Raw genomic sequence first — 24,336 nt, forward strand, 5'->3', positions numbered from 1 at the left:
GTGAGCCTCCTCTGACAAGAGGGCAGCAAGGCTGCTAGGTTTCACTTCCTGTCTAGCCCTTGTTGAACTGCTCCTCTGACAGAGGAGAGGGAAAAGGGAGATAGCTCTAGGCAAATACGTGACAAACTCATGCAATTCTCCCCTGAGGTCATTTTCGTGGATAAACGCTTCTCAGCATTTGTATGCCTGTGCTCCATCCAGAAATCCAGAGCACAGAAATGGTTGTCTTTGTCAATCTTGTCCAGCTTTATTGTTACTTTTGAGGGAGAGGATTTGAAGACCACCTCCCTCCATTATGCCAGAACCGAGTCTCTAACCTCACTGTATTTTAATTTATAAATAGATAGAGATATATAGTATCCATAGGAGTTACTCAGTACGTAGCTGTTCATCATCCTCCGGGCTCTAAATGATGTTTGGAGAAGGAGAGTTTGGGGTTGTTTGAAATTCTTGGAGAAATAAGCAAAGACTTTGGCATATCTATAAAACCCCACTGAAACTAGGAAATCTGTTTCTTTCTATCTTTAGATTTCAAAGAATGTGGAAGTGAAGTGATCTCTAAATTTGAGATTCAAGACCACCTCCGGTATAAATGCACAGCACATGGCACTGCCTCTTTCAACATATGTGTACATGTGTTCATTGGCTCTCCAGAGAGGAGCAGGGACTATGCAGAGCTTCAGGAGACAGACCAAAAAGGGGCATGTGACTAATGTGGAGAAAGAGTTCCAGCTTTATTGTAGCCTGTGTTTTTCAAAGGGTGGTGTATTGCTGGTTGACAGGCTATGTTTTGACCAGCAGTGCTAATTTGTAGTTGAGTGATAACCTCAGTTAATGAGTCCTCTAGGTGCCCTTTAGAGATGTTAGCGAAACATGAACAAGGTACAGGAATGGAGGAGTGGCATCATGCAGGTCCTCCTCCCATGACCAAATGCTGCTTTTGTGCACCTCCACACAGCTGCAGGGCAATGCCTTGGTCCAAGGGTTTAGAGCGTGCCTTTGCTTTTCCTCTTCCACCTCTTTCAGGGGCATATAGTTCTTCCAAGAAACAATCTGACATTAACAATTATTACTGAATAATAGATTTATATAGTGAGAGTTATTTTCTTCAAGTATTTACACTTTAGGCCACTTTGTGGAGTAAAAATTCTTTTCTTCGTTAAAGGAATGTCAGGTATTTCCAAGCAGGTGAGAAGTTATCCAAGAAAAGGACAGCTCCTTGCAGTCTTATTGGTGATGCATTGCCTTCTCATTCCCAGGAAGTTGACTAGATGTCTGCGGTGTCCCTAGCATCATACTAGGTGGTAGGAATACAGAATAAACGAGAAATGATCATCACTGCCCAAAGAGTTACTTAATTATAATTATGATAAACACTAAAGACGTACATGAAGTACTGTAGAACATATAATGGAAGAGCTTATTGCTCTTTAGCCGTCAGAGACTTCCCTTCCCGTTCTTGAATTTAAGCTATCTCCTCTCTCCTTTCCAAGCATAGCTTATGACCTTTAGCACATTTGGGGTTTTTTAATTTTTTGGTAGCTTTTGAAATGTGATTTTTAAAATATATTTTAAGTTTAAACCAAACTTAACAGTTGAAGAATAGTTGAAGAAACTCCTCTTCCCTTTGCTCAGTTTACCAGTTGGTATCCTTTCATCTAGAACAGTCCTCAGCCTTTCATTTTCTTGACTTTGACATTTTTAAGAGCACAAACCAGTTATTTGGTAGCTTGTCCCTCAATTTAGGTTTGTCTGACAATTCTTCATTATGATTCAGATACTGCGTTTTTGACAGGTCCCTTATGTGTACACATTTGAACTATAAAAAACGTTTAGAGATTAGGATTTATTTAGGTATAATTCATGTTTTCTCAAACCAGGAAAACAATTGACATAACTGTCATGCAGTTATCTTTTCTTTACTCAGACTGCTTTAGAAAGCTCTCACCAACCTCAGTGACTCATAGTCTTCACTTTTTGTTTTAAAGACAGATGCACATTACTCCATACTGTCGCTTCTTCTGTGTCTGTCTGATTCTCCTTCAAACAGCAATTATGTGGAAACACCAAGAGATAAAGAAGTGGGTACGTTAACAAATGCTTTAATATATAACAAATAAAAGGGAAATTGGTTTTATTACTTATTTACTAGCATGAGATTTTCTAAAAAGTTGTAAAAATCTATGAAACTAAAATATTTGTTGCTTTAGATGGAATTGCAATTGCAAATTTTCATTTAAAACAAATTCTGACTTTGTAAGTTAAAGTATTTTCAGTTATATAAAGAGAAAAATCACCTTTGAAGATAAAAAATTAAAATTTAAAATGTATTAGGATATCGATTTATTGAGTGTTTCAGTATTTTTGTACTTGCATTTCTCAAATGCATTTTGAGTTTTGTTTGACTTTTTTCCTATAGTTTTGGGTTGGTTTGGTTTGGTTTGGTTTTTTACATATTTTTGATAAAGCTGATGAGATTTTTCTGTTACATTTTAGAAAAGAAAGATGATTTTGATTGGGGAAAATACTTGATGGAAGGTGAAGAAATTGACCTTGGTCCAAATGCAGACACACCAGTAAGTGCCAATATTAATACATGCCTTGTGATATAGACGATTTCTATGGGTCCTTCTGCCCTACTACAACTTAACTAAAACAGGAACACTCCACTAAACTAGAGTAGTTTCTTATGGAAGATTTATTAAAATCTTGTACCGAAGCATTAGTACTAGGAAGTTGGAGTGAATAAGTATCCCTCAAGGAGCTGTGAATCTTGGGATTTTTTGCCACCAAAAATAATTCCATCCTGTAATAGTAACTTTCAAGACATTTAGAAAAAAGTTTCATTTGGTATAGTTTTGGATTTTCTTCTGAAATTTTCTTAATCTTTTAATCTAAATAGCTCCAGTTGTTATACACTCAAAGAGTAAGGTGTTTTTCCTTTTTTCGATCAGAATTGGTCTGAAGAAAGTGAAGGCGAAGATGATCAACAGCCCTTAAGCAGAGAGGACTCTGGGATTCAGGTGGACGGGACGCCTTTAGAAGCACAAGATCAAAACAGGAAACCAGGGCCTCGTGTCAACTGGAAAGGTGTGTGTTCTTGGATGCTGGCAGCATTTTCTAATAGAACTCTCTAGGAGGAAAGACACATTTTGAGAATGGTTCCATGTGATTTGAGATATCGGTAAGCTCTCCCATCCATATAAAACAAATCTTTTTAAACTATTAGTCGACCTTTCCTCTGTAGTGCCTAAGAAGTTGCACTATAAAATTAATGTTGTAAAGGGAGTTAGAGTATAATTTTGTTCTTTTTTTTATAGTTCTGAGAACTTTGTTAGTCCTAAATGTTTTAGTTTATTTTTTATTGGCGAATGATTGACTTTGCTAAAATTAGTAACTAAGTAAAAGGAAAAGATCTATACTATTTAATTTTAAGTTTGAATGTCTGCTTTTTCAGTTTTAGTGAAGAACTCTGAGTTGGTAGAATCCAGAAAGAGCTGGAAGCAGTGTTAGAAATTAGAACATCTAATCCTGCTTCTCCTTTTGCAGATAAGGAAACAAAGCCCTGGTTACAATGGTTTTGCTGTGGTCCTGCAACCATGAAGCTCACCTCAGAACCTGGGGTCTGTGACCAGGCCCTCTTCACTGTACTTGAACCTTGCCAAATGCACAAGAAGTAGTTAAAGTTGACTTAATATCCTAATGATTTTCTGATTTTGTTTTCTCTTTCTTTTCTTTTTAATTCTCGAATTGGACTTTCAGGGCAGAGTGTTCAGAGCGTTTAGAGCACACTGTCATCACTAGTCTGTGCAGGGCCTTTTAGTTCAGTTTATTTCTTCTCTTATGCTCTTTCTGATTCTCACCCCCTTTCCCTTTCTCTCCCAGCCCCATTGCAGGCACCTGCTCTAATGTCTTTGCTATCTATGTTCTTACAAATGCTGAGTTCTTGTAAAACACGTTGTGTTGGTTGGTATCTTTTGTTTTTAGTTACATACTGGTGTTATGCTATGTGTAAACTTTGTTCTGTTCCTCTTTTCATTTAACTGTTTTAAATCTGTCCATATCACCCTATGTGCATCTCTTCTCTCCCTCCTGACTGCTGCTTAGTGTTCTTCAGTTTGCAACACCACATTTCTCTTATCACTTCCCTTGTGGACGGGCCCCGAGCTGCTGTCACCTGCTCTGCCTAGTGCCATACCCATATATTTACCTGGCCCACAGTCTCATCCCTACTTGATAAGATCCACCCATCTGTGGGCCCCTGTGGTTTTCATTTCCATTTGTCTTGACTGCTCTGGCGAAATCCATTTGGTCCCTCAGGTGCCTCAGTCCTACCCCTTCTGTGAAGTGCTCATTGACCTCCTTTGCTTGTTCTCCTTCTGGGTTTCATGTCCTTCCTGCTCACCCCCACCCTTCAGCGTTCTTGGTATATCTAGATATTAATTCCTGGGCTTTAGACGTTGCAGTTATCTTCTGGTGAGTCACTTGACTATTAACATTTTTCATGATCTCCTTCGAACAGAATATGTGATTTTTTAAAAACATTTTTTGTACTCAAACCTGTGAGTTTTTCATGATGTGATTAATATTTGGGTCTTGATATTTTTGCCTACAAAAGCATTCTCCTGTGTTTTCCTTCTGTTTGGTTTTTTTTTTTTTTTTTTGAGGAAGATTAGCCCTGAGCTAACATCTGCCACCAATCCTCCTGTTTTTGCTGAGGAAGGCTGGCCCTGAGCTAACATCCATGCCCATCTTCCTCTACTCTAGATGCGGGATGCCTGCCACAGCATGGCTTGACAAGCGGTGCCGTGTCTGCACCCGGGATCCGAACTGGCGAACCCCGGGCTGCCAAAGCGGAACGTGCAAACTTAACCACTGCACCACCAGGCTGGCCCCTGTTTGCTTTATTTATTACCTTAGGTTTTGGTTTTTGGTGACCACCAGATCCTCTTTTTTCTTTTTGTTAAGCTCTATGGTAACTTTTATTACAGTATATTGTTATAATTGTTCTATTTTATTATTATTGTTGTTAATCTCGTACTGTACCTAACTTACAAATTAAACTTTATCATAGGTATGTATGTATAGGAAAAAACATAGTATGTACAAGGTTTGTTACTCTCCGTGGTTTCAGGCATCCGCTTGGGGTCTTGGAACATATTACCCTTGGATAAGAGGGGACTACTGTAGTATTTGTCCTTTTATGACTGGCTTGTTTCACTTAGCACAATGTCCTCAAAGTTCATCACTGTTATAGCAGGTGTCTTCAGAATTTCCTTCCTTTTTAAGGTTGAATACTATTTCATTGTTTGTACATACTACCACTAGGTCTACTTTTATCTATGAAGTGAGATTAAAGGGCCCAGCTTATTTTTCTCCCATGTCGTGAGCTGATTTTCCAGCAGCATCTAGTGAATAGTTCCTTCTTTCTACATTGCTTTGTGGTTCTACCATTATTGTATCACAATATGTGTATTTATTTCTGAACATTCTATTCTCTTCCCTTACTGTGAGTTGCTGAGAAACAGGCTGTTTTTATTTACGTGGCTTTGTAATATGTCCCTACAGGTAGAAGGCAAGTTTCTTGCTCACCTCCATTACTCTTTTTCAAAATTGACTTAGCTATATGTGAAATTGTATTCTTCCATAGATATTTTAGAAGCAGTGTGATAAGTTCCTTTATAAAAACCCAGCTGAAATTTTTGTTGGAATTGCATTGGATCTATAGATTTACCTTAGGGAGATTTGACGTCTTTACTATGAAAACATCTACATTTATTCTACTTTTTTGTCATACTAGATTTTGGAAATTTTCTTTATAAAGATCTTAAGTATTTTTTAATTTCTCTGTATGTTAATAGTTGTGAATGCTGTTTTTTTTGCTTTGTTTGTTGCTGTTGTAAGCAAACACTCTTGGTTTTTGTACATTGTTCTTATGTGCAACATTCTTTTTTAAAAAAATTATTTTATTGAGGTTGTAATGGTTTATAACATTGTGTGATGTTCTCTATGTATCTGTTAAGTCCATCTGGTCTACGTTTTCATTTAAGGCCACTGTTCCCTTGTTGACTTTCTGTCTGGATGATCTGTCCATTGATATAAGTGGAGTGTTCAGGTCTCCTACTGTTATTGTATTGCTGTCAGCTTCTCCCTTTAGGTCTGTTGATATTTGCTTTATGCGCTTTGGTTCTCCTGTGTTAGATGCATATATATTCATAAGTGTTATTTCCTCTGGATGGAACATTCCTTTTATCATTATATCCAACATTCTTTGTTTTTTGAGGAAGATTGGCTCTGAGCTAATATCTGTTACCAATCTTCCTCCTTTTTTTCCTTCTTTTGTTTTTTTCTCCCCAAAGCCCCAGTACATAGTTGTATATCCTAGTTGTAAGTCATTCCAGTTCTTCTATGTGGGAGCCACCACAGCATAGCTCAATGAGTGGTGTGTAGGTCTGTGCCCAGGATCCAAACCAGCAAACCCCAGGCTGCCAAAGTGGAGTGCACGCATTTAACCACTCAGCCATGGGGCCAGCCCCCAACATTCTTTCTGAAGTCTCATATTAATTATAGTAGTTTGTTGATTCCATTGGAGTTTTTGAATAGATGATCAGTCTCATCTGCAAATATTGACAATTTTGCCAGTTCTTATACCTTTTATCTTCTTCATTATGCGTTAACGACGTCTCTTTTCTGGCCAGCCCTCTAGTCTGCAGGGGAAGCAGTAGCAGTGGGAGTGGATTTCCTGGTATATGGGTTTCATCCTAAAAGGATTGACTCTGAAATTCCTCCATTAAGTGTGATGGTTTTTGGTATAGGTTCTGAGTATGCGGCCTTTATCAAATTAAGACAATTTCCTTCTATTCCTGTTTTTCTGGGAGTTTTTAAATCACAAATAAATATTAAACTTTATCAAATGCTAATCTTTATCTGTGAGATAATCCTATAATTTTCCTCTATTACTATATTGACAGGTTTTCTGATAGTGAATCACCCTTGAATTCCTGTGCTAAACTTCCTTGATCTTCCTGCTATTTTTTACTTCATTATTGGATTGGATTAGCTGTTTTTTAATTTAGTATTTTCCATCTTTATTCTTTAGTGAATTACTTTTCCTATCATGTCTTTATCTGGTTTTAGAAGCAAAATTATATTAGCCTCATAGAACGTTAGGCAGCTTTCCCTTTTTCTTGAACAACCTGTATAAGATATCTAATCCTTCAAACCCTGGTACTGGTTTGGGGGTGCTTAGGAACATCTCTGGTTACCCTTTTAATTTCTTTCATGATTATTGAACCATTCAAGTGTACTGTTTGTGTCTTTTTATTCATGGGGTCATTTTAAAATTGAATAATATTTTTCTTTTTACTTTTTAGCCAATGGCATTTAATTGAATTTTGTATGTATGTCTCAATATTTATATGGTTTTAAATAAATGCTTATGTTTATAGACATTGCCAGGTAGCTTTTAAAGAGCCTTTTTCAGTTGAATGTTTGAAAGGAACCGTTAAGTCCAGATATTGTGGCAAAGTTGATTGTGTTTTTTTGTTAGCTCTTATAACTTAAACTTATTAAATTTTCTTCCAGTAGATGAGCCAGATGCCCGAAGCTGGCTAGAACAGCATGTGATCCGTCAGTACTGGACAGCCAGGTCCTCGAGGTTTCCTCATAGTTTACATTTGCACTCCAATTTAGCAGCTGTCTGGTAAGAAGCTAAATTTTTCATTTGAAGTGTTGATAGAAGAAACTTTGATGGTTTAATATTTGGTTTTGATTTGTGATTTAAATCAAGTACTTCCCTGAAATTTAAACTTGTTGAGTTTTTTAGCAATTCTAATTGAACACAGATTTTAATTATTTGAATATTTTTAAAATGAAATTATTTAGTTATAATCTGTCTTTTGACTTGTTATTTTCAGAGTGAATGGATTGGTATATATTAGGCCATTTATTTGATTTGTTTTAGTGCATTTATCGAAAAGATAGTTACTATTTTCCTGAAAACAGCAATACATGGTTCGAAAGATTTGCCTAAATCAGCAATAAACGTAATAATTGGAATTGTTCTGAGAGTGCTTCTTTCAGAGTATTTCAGTTGACTTGTGAAAATGAACATGAGAGAGCATTTATTTATTTATTTTAACCTTTTTAAAAAAATTTTTTTATTGAGGTTATGATAGTTTACAACATTGTGAAATTACAGTTGTACATTATTTTTTGTCAGTCATAGCTGCGCCCCTTCACCCTTTGTGCCCACCCCCGACTCCCCTTCCCCCTGGTAACCACTAATCTGTTCTCTTTGTCCATGTGTTTATTTTCCACATCTGAGAGAAATCATACTGAGTTTGTCTTTCTCTATCTGTGTTGTTTCGCTTAACGTAATACCCTCACGGTCCATCCATGTTTTTGTGAATGGGACGATTTTATCACTTTTTATGGCTGAGTGGTAATCATTGTATATACGATGGAATCGTTGTATATATATATATATATGTATATATGTATTTATACACACCGTATCTTCTTTATCCACTTATCAGTTAATGGACACTTAGGTTGCTTGCATGTCTTGGCTATTGTGAATAATGTTTCACTGAACATAGTGGTACGTGAGTCTATTTGAATTGCTGATTTCAAGTTCTTTGGATAGATACCCAGTAGTGAGATGGCTGGGTCGTATGGCATTTCTATTTTTAATTTTTTGAGAAATCTCCATACTGTTTTCCATAGTGGCTGCACCAGTTTGCATTCCTACCAGCAGTGTAGGAGGGTTCCTTTTTCTCCACAACCTCTCCAACATTTATTATTTTTTGTCTTGGTTATTATAGCCATTCTAACAGATGTAAGGTGATATCTTAGTGTAGTTTCCATTTGCATTTCCCTGATGATCAGTGATGATGAGCATCTTTTCATGTGCCTATGTGCCATCCATGTATCTTCTTTGGAGAAATGTCTGTTCATATCCTCCGCCCATTTTTTGATCGGGTGGTTTGATGTTTTGTTGTTGAGTTGTGTGAGTTCTTTGTGTATTGTGGAGATTAACCCTTTGTCGGATACATGATTTGCACATGTTTTTTCCCAATTGGTGAGTTGTCTTTTCATTTCAATCCTGTTTTCCCTTGCCTTGTGGAAGCTCTTTAGTCTGGTAAGTCCCACTTGTTTATTCTTTCTGTTGTTTCCCTTGTCCGAGGAGACACGGTGTCTGAAAAGATCCTTTTAAGACTAATGTCAAAGAGTGTACTACCTGTATTTTCTTCTAGACGCCTTGTGGTTTCAGGTCTTACCTTTAAATCTTTGATCCATTTTGATTTTATTTTTGTGGGTGGTGTAAGAGAATGGTCTGTTTTCGTTCTTTTACAGGTGGCTGTCCAGTTTTCCCAGCAGCATTTGTTGAAGAGACTTTCCTTTCTCCATTGTATGTTCTCAGGCTCGTTTGTCGGAGATTATCTGCCCTTAGATGTGAAGTTTTATTACTGGGCTTCCAATTCTGTTCCATTGATCTGTTTGCCTGTTTTTGTACCAATACCATGCTGTTTTGATTACAGTAGCTTTGTAGTATATTTTGAAGTCAGGAATTGTGATGCCACCAGCTTTGTTCTTTTTTCTCAGGATTGTTGTAGCAATTCAGGGTCTTTCGTTGCCCCCTATGAATTTTAGGATTCTTTGTTCTGTTTCTTTGAGGAATGTCATTGGGATTCTGATTGGAATTGCATTGAATCTGTAGATTGCTTTAGGTAGTATGGACATTTTAACTATGTTTATTCTTCCAATCCTTGTGCAAGGAACGTCTTTCCATCTTTTTATGTTGCCATCAGTTTCTTTCAGGAAATTCTTGTAGTTTTCATTGTATAGGTCTTTCACCTCCTTGCTTAAATTTATTCCTAGATATTTTTGTTGTTGCTGTTGTTGCGATTGTCAATGGGATTGTCTTCTTGAGTGGCCTTTTGGTTAGTTTGTTATTAGAGTATAGAAATGCCACTGGTTTTTTGTAAGTTGACTTTATACCCTGCAACTTTGCTGTAGTTGTTGATTATTTCTGAGAGTTTTCTATTGGATTCCTTAGGATTTTCCATATATAAAATCACGTCATCTGCAAAGAGTGAGAATTTCACTTCTTCATTGCCAATTTGGATCCCTTTTATTTCCTTTTCTTGCCAAATTGCTCTGGCCAAAGCCTCCAGTACTGTGTTGAATAAGAGTGGTGAGAGTGGGCACCCTTGTCTCGTTCCTGTTCTCAGAGGGATGGCTTTGAGTTTTTCCCCATTGAGTATGATGTTGGCTGTGGGTTTGTCATATATGGCCTTTATTATGTTGAGGTACTTTACTTCTATAACCATTTTATTGAGAGTTTTTATGGTAAATGGATGTTACGTCTTGTCGAATGTTTTGTCCGCGTCTATTGAGATGATCATGTGGTTTTTATCTCTCATTTTATTAATGTGGTGTATCACATTGATTGATTTGCAGATGTTGAACCACCCCTGCATCCCTGGTGTAAATCCCACTCGATCACGATGTGTGATCCTTTTAATGTATTGTTGTATTCGGTTTGCCAATATTTTGTTGAGGATTTTTGCATCTATATTCATCAGTGATATTGGCCTGTAGTTTTCCTTCTTAATGTTGTCCTTGTCTGGCTTTGGAATCATGGTGATGTTGACCTCGTAAAATGTGTTAGGAAGTGTTCTGTCTTCTTCCACTTTTTGGAATAGTTTGAGAAGGATAGGTATTAAATCTTCTTTTAATGTTCGGTAGAATTTTCTAGAGAAACCATCTGGTCCTGGACTTTTATTTGGGGGAGGTTTTTGATTACTGTTTCAACGTCTTGTGATTTGTCTATTCAGATTCTCTATTTCTTCTTGATTCAGTTTTGGGATGTTGAATGAGTCTGAGAATTTGTCTGTTTCTTGTAGAGTGTCCACTTTGTTGGCATATAGCTTTTCTTAGTATTCTCTCATAATCCTTTGTGTTTCTGTGGTATCTGTTGTAATTTCTCCTCTTCCATTTCTAATTTATTGGTTTGAGACTTCTCTCTTTTTGTCTTAGTGAGTCTGGCTAAGGGTTTGTCGATTTTGTTTATCTTCTCAACAAACCAGCTCTTTGTGTCTTTGATCCTTTCTGCTGTTTTTTTTTTTTTTTTTTTTTTTGGTGTCAACTTCATTATTTCTGCACTAATTTTTATTAGTTCCTTCCTTCTACTGACTTTGGGGTTTGTTTTTTCTTGTTTTTCTAATTCTGTTAGGTGTAGTTTAAGATTGCTTATTTGAGCTTTTTCTTGTTTGTTAAGGTAGGCCTGTATTGCTATGAATTTCCCTTTTAGGACCACTTTTGCTGCATCCCATATGAGTTGGGATGATATCTTTTCATTTTCATTTGTCTCCAGATATTTTTGGATTTCCTCTTTAATTTCTTCAGTGATCCAGTGGTTGTTCAGTAGCATGTTGTTTAGTCTCCCCCTATTTGTCACTTTTCCAGCTTTTTTCTTGTAGTTGATTTCTAGTTTCATAGCATTGTGGTTGGAAAAGATGCTTGATATGATTTCAACCTTAAATTTGTTGAGGCTTGCCTTGTTTCCCAACATATGGTCTATGTTTGAGAATGTTGCATGTGCACTTGAGAAAAATGTATATTCTGCTATTTTTGGATAGAGTGTTCTAAATATACCTATTAAGTCCACTGTTATTTAAATCCACTGTTTCCTTGTTGCCTTTCTGTCTGGATGATCTATCCATTGATGAAAGTGTGGTGTTAAGGTCCCCTACTGTTATTATGTTGCTGTTTAAATCTCCTTTTAGGTTTGTTAGTAGTTGCTTTATGTACTTTGGTGCTTCTGTGTTGGGTGTATAGATATTTATAAGTGTTCTGTCTTTCTGGTGCAGTGTCCCTTTGATCATTATATACTGTCCCTCTTTGTCTCTTATTCCCTGTTTTATCTTGAAGTTTACTTTGTCTGATACAAGTATGGCAACACCTGCTTTCTTTTGTTTGCCATTAGCTTGGAGTATCATCTTCAATCCCTTCACTCTGAGCCTGTGTTTGTCTTTAGAGCTGAAATGTGTTTCGTAGAAGCAGCATATTGTTGCGTCTTGTTTTTTAATCTGTCAGGCCACTCTCTTTGTTTTTATTGGAGAATTCAATCCATTTACATTTAGAGTGATTATCGATTATATCACTTGTTCTCTGGTTAATCTGTATTTCTGTTATTTCTCATCTCATTTATTTCACACTGCCAATTTAGTTTGGTAGTTCTCTATGATAGTTTTCTCTTTATTTATCATTTGTGTCTGTTTTGATTGTTTAGTGGTTACTGTGAGGTTTGTGTAAAAAATCTCATAGATGAGATAGTCCATTTTCTGACAGGCTCTTATTTTCTTAGCCAGAGCAAGTCCCATCCCTTTTCTTTTCCTCTTCTAAGTTATTATTGTCACAACTTACTCCTTTTTGTGTTGTCAGTTTGTGATGAGATTATATTTATTTTTGTTATTTTCCTTCCCTTTATCTTTATTGTTACAATTAAGTGTTTGCTAACCTGTCCTGACAGAGAGGTGCAATTTTCTGATTTTGTCTGCCGGGTTATCTCCTTGCTCAAAGATCTGTAAACCCTTTTTTATCCAGGTATGAGGGACTTCTAGATCATTTCTTGTGTGTGGAGTGGGGAGCCTTGTGGTGATCCACTCCCTCAGCTTTGGTTCATCTGGAAATTTTTTAATTCTCCATCATATCTGATGGATAATTTCACTGGCTAGAGTATTCTTGGCTGAAAGTTTCTGTTTTTCAGAATTTTGAATATATCATTCTACTCTCTCCTGTCCTGTAAGTTTTCTCCTGGGAAATCCCCTGACATCCTGATAAGAGTTCCTTTGTATTTTATTTTCTTCTGCCTTGCTGCCCTTAGTATTTTTTCTGTCATTGACTTTTTTTTTTTTTTTAAAGATTTTATTTTTTCCTTTTTCTCCCCAAAGCCCCCCCGGTACATAGTTGTGTATTCTTCGTTGTGGGTTCCTCTAGTTGTGGCATGTGGGACGCTGCCTCAGTGTGGCTTGATGAGCAGTGCCATGTCCGCGCCCAGGATTCGAACCAACGAAACACTGGGCCGCCTGCAGCGGAGCGCACGAACTTAACCACTCGGCCACGGGGCCAGCCCCTTCTGTCATTGACTTTTGCCAGTTTTACTAATATATGCCTTGGAGAAGGTCTTCTTACATGGATATAATTAGGAGTTCTATTAGCTTCTTTTACTTGTAATTCCAGCTCCTTCCCCAGGTTTAGGAAGTTTCCAGTTATTAATTCTTTGAACAAGCTTTCTGCTCCTTTCTCCCTCTCTTTGCACTCTGGAATACCTATTATCCTCATGTTGCATTTCCTAGTTGAGCTGGATATTTCTCGGAGAATTTCTTCATTTCTTTTTGTTCTTAGTCTCTCTCTGCCATCTGAAGCATTTCTATATTTCTGTCCTCCAAGCTGCTAATTCTGTCCTCCATAATAGCAGTTGTGTTATTCAGGGACTCCAGATTTTTCTTTATTTCATTCATAGTGTTTTTCATCTCCACCATTTCTGATTGGATTTTCTTTATAGTTTCAATCTCTTTTGTGAAGAATTCCCTCTGTTCGTTCATTTTCTTCCTGATTTCATTGAGCTGCCTTTCCAAATTTTCTTGTAACTCATTGAGTTTTTCTTTTTTTTGAGGAAGATTAGCCCTGAGCTAACATCTGCCACCAATCCTCCTCCTTGCTGAGGAAGAATGGCCCTGAGCTAACATCCATGCCCATCTTCCTCTACTTTTTATATGTGGGACGCCTGCCACAGCATGGCTTGACAAGCGGCGCATAGGTCTGCAACCAAGATCCGACCCAGCAAACCCCAGGCCGCCGAAGCGGAATGTGCGAACTTAACTTCTGCGTCACATCACCAAGCTGGTCCCTCATTGAAGTTTTTATGGTAGCTGTTTTGAATTCTCTGTCATTGAGATTGTAAATTTCTGTGCCTTCAGGATTGGTTTCTGGGTGCTTGTCATTTTCCTTCTGATCTGGAGTATTAATATACGTTTTCATGCTGTTTGATGGGGTGGACTTGTGCCTTTGCATAGTGGAAGTATCTGGTCACAGATTCTATCTGCTGCCACCGGGGGCAAGCAGGAGCTGTGTATTCTGAGCCTGCTGCTATCCTGGCATGTATGCCTGTCCTTTGGAAACGCTGATGGGGCATGTTTGTGATTGCCTGCTGGCCACTGCTACTTTACAAAGGTATGGGCATGCACTCTGGTGGGGGTCCCTTGCTCTGCCCCACCAAGCTGGTGCTCCAGGTGGGGAAGGTGTGCTTCCTTTCACCTGCGTGATCACAAGGATGTTCTCACTTTTCCCTCGCTGTCTGCCCTCCTCAGGTGCTGGCTTGATGAAGACACCCTGACAATTGCTTGGCCTCCCCTGTGTGGGGCTTTCCCATAGTTGGGAGGCAGGTTGGAGAGCAAAGGTGTTCCCTTGGAGAGCTACCCCTCCCCGTCTCCTTGCAGAGTTGCATGCAGTCCTACACCCTAGATCGCTGCTGGGGAAGGAGAGGAGATCCCCTTACCTCCTTCCGCTTCCTTCTGGGGGTCCAGCACCTCCACCTTCAGAGGTATGGCTCTGTGGGTCTCTTAGATGTCTATTGTGTTGTGTGAATGTCCCGTGTTGGTTTGTGAATGTTCTTTTTATTGTATCTTAGCGGGGAGAGTCTAAGGGAGGAGCTCACTCCACCATGATGCTGATGTCACTCTCCCCAAACATCTTTTAAAGAGCTGTGGAGGGAATCATCTGTTCTGTAGTATTTACCTTTCTGTCACTTTTGTTTCATTCTTCATGTCCCCAGTGACCTCCTGGTAGCATTTCACTTATATCTGAAGAGCTTCATTAGTCTTCTGTCTGTGAGTTCTCTTAGTTTTTCTTTATCTGAGAATGTCCTTATTTCATGTTCATCCCTAAAGGATATTTTCGATTGAGGTAGGATTCTGGGTCGACCCTTCTTTTCTTTCAGACTTAACAAGTATCATTCCACTTCCCCAGGGTCCCTGGTTTCCAAGGAGAAATCCACAGGCATTCACATTGCTCTTCTTCAGGTAATGAGCTATTTTTCTCTGGCTGTTTTCAAGATATTTTTCCCTTGTCTTTAGTGTATACCAGTCTTGGATTTCTTCAGATACACCCTGTTTGGCTTTCATTGAGCTTCTTGGATCTGTGGACAAAAGTCTTCTGCAAAATTTGGGAAGTTCTCAGTCATTGTTTTCAACTCTTTTTCAGTACTGCCCACTTTCTGCTGTCCATCTTGCATTCTGACACAAATGTTAGATCGTTTCTCTTGTCCCAGAAGTCCCTGAGGCTCTTCGATTTTTTTCAGTCTTTGTTCTCCCTGTTGTTCAGATTAGACAATTCCAGTTGTTCTGTCTTTAAGTTCACTGAATCTTTCCTCTGCTCTTGAGCTCGTGTAGGCAGTTTTTAAAATTTGAGTATGGTATTTTTTAATTCTGAAATTTTCATTTTGTTCTTTATACAGTCACGCGTCGCTTAGTGACAGGATCCGTTCTGAGAAAGTTGTCATTAGGAGATTTTGTCATGTGAACATCGCAGATTGTACTTACACACACCTAGATGGTATAGCCTACTTCACTCCTAGGCTCTACGGTACTGATCTTATGGGACCATGGTCATATATGTGGTCCATTGCTAACTGAAATGTCATGGTGCAGTGCATGCCTGTATAAAGATATCTTTTTTTTTTTGGCTGGATTTCAATCTTTTCTTTCTGTTTGGGAGTGTTATTGTTTGTTAGAGCATTTTTATAGTAGTTGCTTTGAAGTCAGGTACATAATTGTAACATCTGTGTTATTTCAGCATTGGTATCTGTTGCTTATCTTTTTTTTTTTTTAATTGAGTTATTGATAGGTTACAATCTTGTGAAATTTCAATTGTACATTAATGTTTGTCAGTCATGTTGTAGGTGCACCACTTCACCCTTTGTGCCCACCTCCCACCCCACCTTTCCCCTGGTATCCACTAAACTGTTCTTGGTCCATAGTTTTAAATTCCTCATATGAGTGGAGTCATACACAGATTATCTTTCTCTTGCTGGCTTATTTCACTTAACCTAATTCTCTCAAGGTCCATCCATGTTATTGCAAATGGAATGATTTTGTTCTGTTTTGCAGCTGAGTAGTATTCCATTGTATATATGTACCACATCTTCTTTATCCATTCGTCTGTTGATGGGCACTTAGATTGCTTCCACGTCTTGGCTATTGTAAACAGTGCTGCAATAAACATTGGGGTGCACAGGACTTTTGGGATTGCTGACTTCAGGCTCTTTGGATAAATACCCAGTAGTGGGATGGCTGGATCGTATGGTAGTTCTATTTTTAGTTTTTTGAGGAATCTCCATACTGTTTTCCATAGTGGCTGCACCAGTTTGCATTCCCACCAGCAGTGTATGAGGGTTCCTTTTTCTCCGCAACCTCTCCAACATTTGTTGCTATTAGTTTTAGATATTTTTGTCATTCTAACAGGTGTAAGGTGATATCTTAGTGTAGTTTTGATTTGCATTTCCCTGATGATCAGCGATGATGAGCATCTTTTCATGTGCCTATTGGCCATCAGTATATCTTCTTTGGAGAAATGTCTGTTCATGTCTCCAGCCCATTTTTTGATTGGGTTGTTTGATGTTTTGTGATTGAGTTGCGAGAGTTCTTTATATATTAAGGATATTAAGCCTTTGTCAGATATATGACTTGCAAATATTTTTTCCCAGTTAGTGGGTTGTTTTTTTGTTTCAATCCTGTTTTCATTTGCCTTGAAAAAGCTCTTTAATCTGATGAAGTCCCATTTGTTTATTCTTTCTATTGTTTCCCTTCTCTGAGAAGGCATGGTGTCTGAAAAGATCCTTTTAATACTGATGTCAAAGAGTGTACTGCCTACGTTTTCTTCCAGAAGCCTTATGGTTTCAGGTCTCACCTTTAGGTCTTTAATCCATTTTGAGTTTATTTTGGTGAATGGTGAAAAAGAATGGTCAATTTTCATTCTTTTACATGTGGCTTTCCAGTTTTCCCAGCACCATTTGTTGAAAAGACTTTCTTTTCTCCATTGTATGCCCTCAGCTCCTTTGTCAAAGATAAGCTGTCCATAGATGTGTGGTTTTATTTCTGGGCTTTCAATTTTGTTCCATTGATCTGTGCCCCTGTTTTTGTACCAGTACCATGCTGTTTTGATTACTGTAGCTTTGTAGTATGTTTTGAAGTCAGGGATTGTGATGCCTCCCGTTTTGTTCTTTTTTCTCAGGATTGCTTTAGCAATTCGGGGTCTTTTGTTGCCCCATATGAATTTTAGGATTCTTTGTTCTAATTCTGTAAAGAATGTCACTGGGATTCTGATTGGGATGGCGTTGAATCTGTAGATTGCTTTAGGTAGAATGGACATTTTAACTATGTTTATTCTTCCAATCCATGTACATGGAATGTCTTTCCATCTCCTTATGTCGTCATCCAATTCTCTCAGAAAGGCCTTGTAATTTTCATTATATAGGTCCTTCACTTCCTTAGTTAAGTTTACCCCAAGGTATTTTATTCTTTTTGTTGCGATTGTGAATGGTATTGTATTCTTGAGTTCTTTTTCTGTTGGTTCATTACTGGAGTATAGAAATGCTACTGATTTATGCAAATTGATTTTATACCCTGCAACTTTGCTGTAGTTGTTGATTACTTCTAACAGTTTTCCAATGGATTCTTTGGGATTTTCTATATATAAGATCATGTCGTCTGCAAACAGCGAGAGTTTCAATTCTTCGCTCCCTATTTGGATTCCTTTTATTCCTTTTTCTTGCCTGATTGCTCTGGCCAGGACCTCCAGTACTATGTTAAATAAGAGTGGTGATAGAGGGCATCCTTGTCTTGTTCCTGTTTTCAGGGAGATGGGGTTCAGTTTTTGCCCATTGAGTATGATGTTGGCTATGGGTTTGTCACATATGGCCTTTATTATGTTGAGGTAGTTTCCTTCTATGCCCATTTTGTTCAGAGTTTTTATCATAAATGGCTGTTGGATCTTGTCAAATGCCTTCTCTGCATCTATTGAGATGATCATGTGGTTTTTATTCCTCAGTTTGTTGATGTGGTGTATCACGTTGATTGATTTGCGGATGTTGAACCATCCCTGTGTCCCTGGTATGAATCCCTCCTGATCCTGATGTATGATTCTTTTGATGAATTGCTGAATTCTGGTTGCCAAAATTTTGTTTAGAATTTTTGCATCTATGTTCATCAGCGATATTGGCCTGTAGTTCTCTTTTTTCGTGGTGTCCTTGTCAGGTTTTGGTATCAGCGTGATGTTGGCCTCATAGAATGTGTTAGGAAGTGTTCCATCTTCCCTAATTTTTTGGAATAGCTTGAAAAGGATAGGTATTAAATCCTCTCTGAAAGTTTGGTAGAATTCCCCAGGAAAGCCATCTGGTCCTGGGGTTGTATTCTTTGGGATGTTTTTGATTGCTGTTTCAATCTCTTTCCTTGTGATTGGTGTGTTCAAATTGTCTGCCTCTTCTTGAGTGAGCTTTGGGAGATTGTAGGAGTCCAGGAATTTATCCATTTCCTCTAGGTTATCCATTCTGTTGGCATATAGTTTTTTGTAGTATTCTCTCATAATCTGTTGTATTTCTGCAGAGTCTGTTGTTATTTCTCCTCACTCATTTCTGATTTTGTTTATCTGAGCTTTCTCCCTTTTTTTCTTTGTAAGTCTGGCTAGTGGTTTCTCAATTTTATTTATCTTCTCAAAAAACCAGCTCTTTGTCTCATTGATCCTTTCTACTGCCTTTTTCGTTTCAATAGTATTTATTTCTGCTCTGATTTTTATTATTTCTCTCCTTCTGCTGACTTTGGGCTTCATTTGTTCTTTTTTCTCTAGTTCATTTAGGTGTGCTTTAAGGTTGCTTATTTGGGATTTTTCTTGTTTGTTAAGATGTGCCTGTATTGCGATGAATTTTCCTCTTAATACAGCTTTTGCTGTATCCCGTATGAGTTGGTATGGCATGCTATCATTTTCATTTGTTTCCAGGTATTTTTTTATTTCTTCTTTAATTTCTTCAATGATCCATTTGCTTGTTCAGTAGTGTGTTGTTTAGTCTCCACATCTTTGTGCCTTTCTCAGCTTTTTTCTTGTAATTAATTTCTAGCCTTATAGCACTATGATCTGAGAAGATGCTTGTTATTATTTCAATTTTTTTAAATTTGTAGAGGCTTGTCTTGTTTCCCAACATATGGTCTATCCTAGAGAATGTTCCATGTGCACTTGAGAAGAATGTGTATTCAGCTCCTTCAGGGTGGAGTGATCTATATATGTCTATTAAGTCCAATTGTTTTAGTTTTTCATTCAGCTCCACTATTTCCTTGTTGATTTTCTGTCTGGATGATCTGTCCATTGATGTGAGTGGGGTGTTGAGGTCCCCTACTATTATTGTGTTGTTTTTAACATCTTCCTTTAGGTCTGTTAATAGTTGCTTTATGAATCTTGGTGCTCCTGTGTTGGGTGCATAGATATTTATAAGCGTTATTTCTTCTTGATGAAGTGTCCCTTTGATCATTATATATTGTCCCTCTGTGTCTCTCTTTACCTGTCTTATTTTGAAATCCACTTGGTCTGATATGAGAATTGCAACACCTGCCTTGTTGCTTATCTTTTCCCGTAGGAGTCAGGACATTCTTGGTTCTTTGTGTGCTGAGTAGTTTGCATTGCGGCTGCATGTTTTGGATATAATGATCTAGGACCATGGGTCTTATTTAAATCCTAGGTGAATGCTAATTTTTCATTTTAGCAGGCAAACAACATGGTTCAATTTTAGGCTGCAGTTCCAACCTGCCTTGTTTGGTTTGTGATTCAGTATCAATTCTGTTCTCAGAGCCTCTGCAGTGCCGTTTCGATCTGTCCTCTGTGTGCTACCCGTGCAGTCTGGGATCTGGCTGTGGGCTCAAGGGACGGTATGAGAGGATCAGATCCATCACCTACAGCTTGGGAGGGGGCCTGACACTCATGAGCAACTCTGTGGACTTGCTCTTGGGAGCTTCTTCCTCTCCACACTGCCCCTGGGGCTTTCCAGTGCCCTGGGGTTCCCTTTGTGGTTCCCTAGCCAGCATACCAGGGCTTTGGTAACCTGATGCTCTGTGCACTTCCACACCCATGCCTAGTCTGGAGCCCAGTTCTGGGAGGAGTGATTGACTGCTTCTTCCATTCAGTGTTCTTCTCCATCCTGACTGGTGTTCTTTCCTTCTCGGAACAACGTGGGTGCCCCATGTGTCTTGTCTGTGGTTGGGGCTGCGCTGCATGTCCTGTCTGGGGTCAGAGCAGCCTCTCATGTCTTGTCCAGGGTCGGAGTTGCTTGATGTGTCTTATCTAGGATTAGAGCTACTCTCTGTGTCCCATCCAGAGTTGGAGCAGCATTCAGCAGGAGGCACGCTGGAGTATGCCTACTCCTTTTCCCCAGAGCCGGCACAGATTTGTATTTAGATGAGATCTGCTCCGTTTCTATGCTTCTGTACATGAGCCTCAGAGTTCTGCTTTCAGTCTTGTGCTAACGGCCCCCTCCCTGTTTCACCTTGGCCCCCAGCCATCTCCTTAGTAGTCACTGCAGGCTGCCCCTGTACTTCTGGAGGGAGGGCTCTAGCCATTTCCATCTCCATTCCTAACATGTAACCCTGCTTGGAGGTACTGCCTGGGAAACATCCGTGTGCAGGGAAGCCCCCTTGGAGGTTGTGCCGGCCTCCTTGGGGCGGATGTGGTGTTGGAGGGGATGTTCCCTCCTCCAGCCCATGAAGGGGTTGTCACACCCTCCTAGAGAGCCCTTTAGGGACAGCGGTGGCCCCGAGGTGGGAAGGGTGGCATGAAGCGACTGCACATGTGGTGGCCCATGTATCCTGCACCATGACACTCCTGGAGGCGGCAAGAGGCAACATTGTGACTCCCCTGCCAGCGAGCCCTGGGAGAGCTGCTAGACCCCAGGGACTGACTGTGACCATCTCAGCCACCCCAGTGCCCTCAGGAGAGGAGTCAGGCAAGTGGGGGCCTGATTTCCCCATCCCAGAAGGATTGTCAGGTGCCCCTGCCCTTCCTCACAGCACAGGTAGCTTTGTGTTTTGTTCTAGGCCAGGATGGCGGCCCAGGTGACACTGGAGGATGCGCTGTCCAACGTGGATCTCCTAGAAGAGCTGCCTCTGCCTGACCAGCAGCCCTGTATTGAGCCCCCACCATCCTCACTGCTATACCAGGTGTGTGCTGGGCGCCGCGGGTGCACTGCCTGCCATGCCGACCCCCGCATGATGGTTTTTCTCTTCCTTTCAGCCAAATTTCAACACTAACTTTGAAGACAGAAATGCATTTGTCACTGGCATTGCAAGATACATCGAACAGGCGACTGTCCATTCTAGCATGGTAATTCCATCCGCACATCTTTGTTTTCCTTGTGGGAATAGCAACTCTGAATGGCAAATGTATGTGTTTTTGGTATTCTGATGGGATACGTAGTGAGGAAAATGAGAGGAAACTGAATGAAATGCCTTATGCTTTTAGAAAAACCTGTGTTTTTCTTATTATAAAAACAATGCATGCTCTCTGAAAATTTAGCACCTACGGCCCAGAGAGAACCTTTCTCAGTATTTTGAGGGAATCCGTTCTCTCTCCTACTTGTATACCTTTACTCGTCATGCCAGGTACTTATGTGATTTAGACTGCATAAGTCAATTGCGGTGTTATTATAATTGTGTATTTTAATGATTTCGGGAACATTTTCACGTCATGAAAATGTGCTAAAGTAATTAATGGCTGGTACATATTGTAAATGCCCACAATTTAACTATTTTTGCATGTTTACTTAGTTTCCCTTTTTTCTTATAATAAAAAGTGCCGTGATGAACACTTTTCTAAATACATCATTATTCTCTTTGGCTAGATTTGTAGAAGAGAAGTTACTGGGTGAAAGGTTGAGAAATATTTTAAGGCATTGTAAAACCATCAAACTGTAGTTGACATTTTCAAGAACATCTCTGCACTTTTTATTGTTTTTATCAAAGGAAATAATGTGGAAGAAGAGTAGACACTAAGGTAGTTTTAAAATGACAGTAGTCCTCTTCCCAAGGATTCTCTGGATTTTAAGTACTGCAGAAACACTTCTAGCTTTTCCTGCCCACACTGGGAACAGCAGAGCTCCCTCAGTCTTCCTTAGGAGCCAGGAGACTCTGTGTGGCCTGGTGGAGAGCCTGTGAGGACCCCGTGCACATTCACAATGCATTGGGCCCTCCCCCGTGTCCCCACCTTCAGGTATGCATTGCCAGTGGGTGGTTTAGGGTTGAGTGGAGCTGCAGTGTAGCAGCTGTGGTGGATGCCCTGTGCGGCCCCGTGCAAAGGTGCCTGCCGGTCGCTGACACCCCTCTCCAGCCTGCAGAAACCTAGGGGTGTTTTGGGCCATCATTGTGGCCACACCACTGCACTGTGGCATCACTAGCTTCTCGGCAGCTCTGTTGGCATGCATGTCCTGTGCTTGTCTGTTCCTTCAGGGAGAGTCAGGGTAGTTTATGCGTCTAGATTTTAGCAATTTGGCATCTTCTTGTTTATGATTGTTCCCCTGCGTGCCTTTGATTTGCCCTATGTCCCCTGCAGAATGAGATGCTGGAGGAAGGCCAAGAGTATGCTGTCATGCTGTACACCTGGAGGAGCTGCTCTCGGGCCATCCCACAGGTGCCCCCAACGTTGCTGGCCACACCCTACTCCTGCCTGCCCAGCCCAGCCCAGCCCCTCCCTCATCCCACAGACCATGTCTTCATCTGAAACACACCACACCTCTATCCCTTCCAGCCCTGCCCCACCCATACCACACCCCCATACCCACTGGTCGCCTGGGACCCCAGCTCTAACAGTGGCCTTGTCTCTCACTCCCAGCTGGGTTGAAGCCTCTTTACCTTGCTTTTCCCCAGGTGAAATGTAATGAGCAGCCTAACAGAGTGGAAATTTGTGAGAAAACTGTGGAGGTCCTCGAGCCTGAGGTCACAAAACTGATGAATTTTATGTACTTCCAGGTAAAACAGGGCTGTAATCCTCAAGCTTTAATGCAGAGGAGTAGGGATGCTAGCGCTATCTCATCTATCACTGTGGACCCAAGAACAAAGCACATGTAAATTAAAACAACCACACAGCCTCTGAGATAAAAGGGAACTAAGGTGTTGATGGTCTAAAACCTCACTGGCTCTTTCAGAATAGATACTTCTCTTGCATTTCACTTTTCTTCTCTCTGAGTGAATTCACATTTCCTCCACGAAGGCTGCTTTCTATCCTTCCGAGCACTGTTGTCCTTCTGCCAGTCCTACTTGGGATCCATCTGGTTTCTCAGGTGTTTCTTTCTCTCATCCTCGCCCTGACTGTCCACCCCAGTGGTCCCTACCTTGGCCTTGGCTCCTCTGGCGTTTTGGTTAGGCAAAGTGGCCAGAGGGAGGGGACTTGCTGGCTTTTTAAAGATGTGCTTTGGACATGTGAGAAAATTTTTCTTATAGACTCCTTTAGCAAAGGGAGAAGATAGAACTTGTTAGCAGATGAATTTTTGTTTTATCTTAAATATCGTCCAGAAGAAAACTCCCCCTCACTTTTTTCACCTCTGAAAGTTAAAACATCTCTTTATAAACATTCTGCTGGAGCATTTTGCTCAGTGACTTTGCTGAATAATCAACACAATTTTTTTACTTTAGGGAAGTAGTTGGTAAAGTAGAAAAGTACAGAATAAATCGTGATTGTCATTGGTGTGTGGGAATTACTTTATAGAAACATGTCTTTTGACCTGAGCTGCAAACATCCACTCATTTGGGTGTATATTTTATCAACAAGTAACAGTGAATCCAGACTCTGTGCTTGAAGCTGAGCGTGGAGTCAGCCTATCATTGACAGTGGCTTTTCTGCCTTCCTTCGTTTGTGCAGAGAAATGCCATTGAGCGTTTCTGTGGGGAGGTGAGGCGCCTGTGCCACACGGAGAGGAGGAAGGACTTTGTGTCTGAGGCCTACCTGATCACACTGGGCAAGTTCATCAACATGTTTGCTGTGCTGGATGAGCTGAAGAACATGAAGTGCAGTGTGAAGAACGACCACTCAGCATACAAGAGGTGAGCTTTGGCCTTGTGCCTTTGGGCCACGTGGATAGTGCTGGGGAGGTGGGATGGTGCCTCATCAGTTGGCTGTCCTGCACATAGTTGGTGCCCATCCCATGTGTTCTGAAATAAGCGCTATGGGTTGGTAGTGGTTGCTCAGCAGTCTTCGAACTGTTTGAATACACACCCTTAGGAGGTGGGGGTAGCCAGCAGA

At 40.0% G+C, this 24,336-nt stretch overlaps 1 protein-coding gene and 1 pseudogene across 9 annotated transcripts in view; one reads left to right on the forward strand and one right to left on the reverse strand.

The window, feature by feature from the left end:
* Positions 1 to 24,336, reverse strand: part of LOC111771883 (protein FAM170A-like) — a 141,278-nt gene that overhangs the window by 47,327 nt on the left and 69,615 nt on the right. The window lies entirely within an intron of this gene.
* LOC111767453 (cytoplasmic FMR1-interacting protein 1-like) overlaps positions 1 to 24,336 on the forward strand; it is a 106,812-nt pseudogene that overhangs the window by 8,229 nt on the left and 74,247 nt on the right.

Source organism: Equus caballus, chromosome 1 (assembly GCF_041296265.1).
Source record: "Equus caballus isolate H_3958 breed thoroughbred chromosome 1, TB-T2T, whole genome shotgun sequence".
Classification (NCBI taxonomy): Eukaryota; Metazoa; Chordata; class Mammalia; order Perissodactyla; family Equidae; genus Equus; species Equus caballus.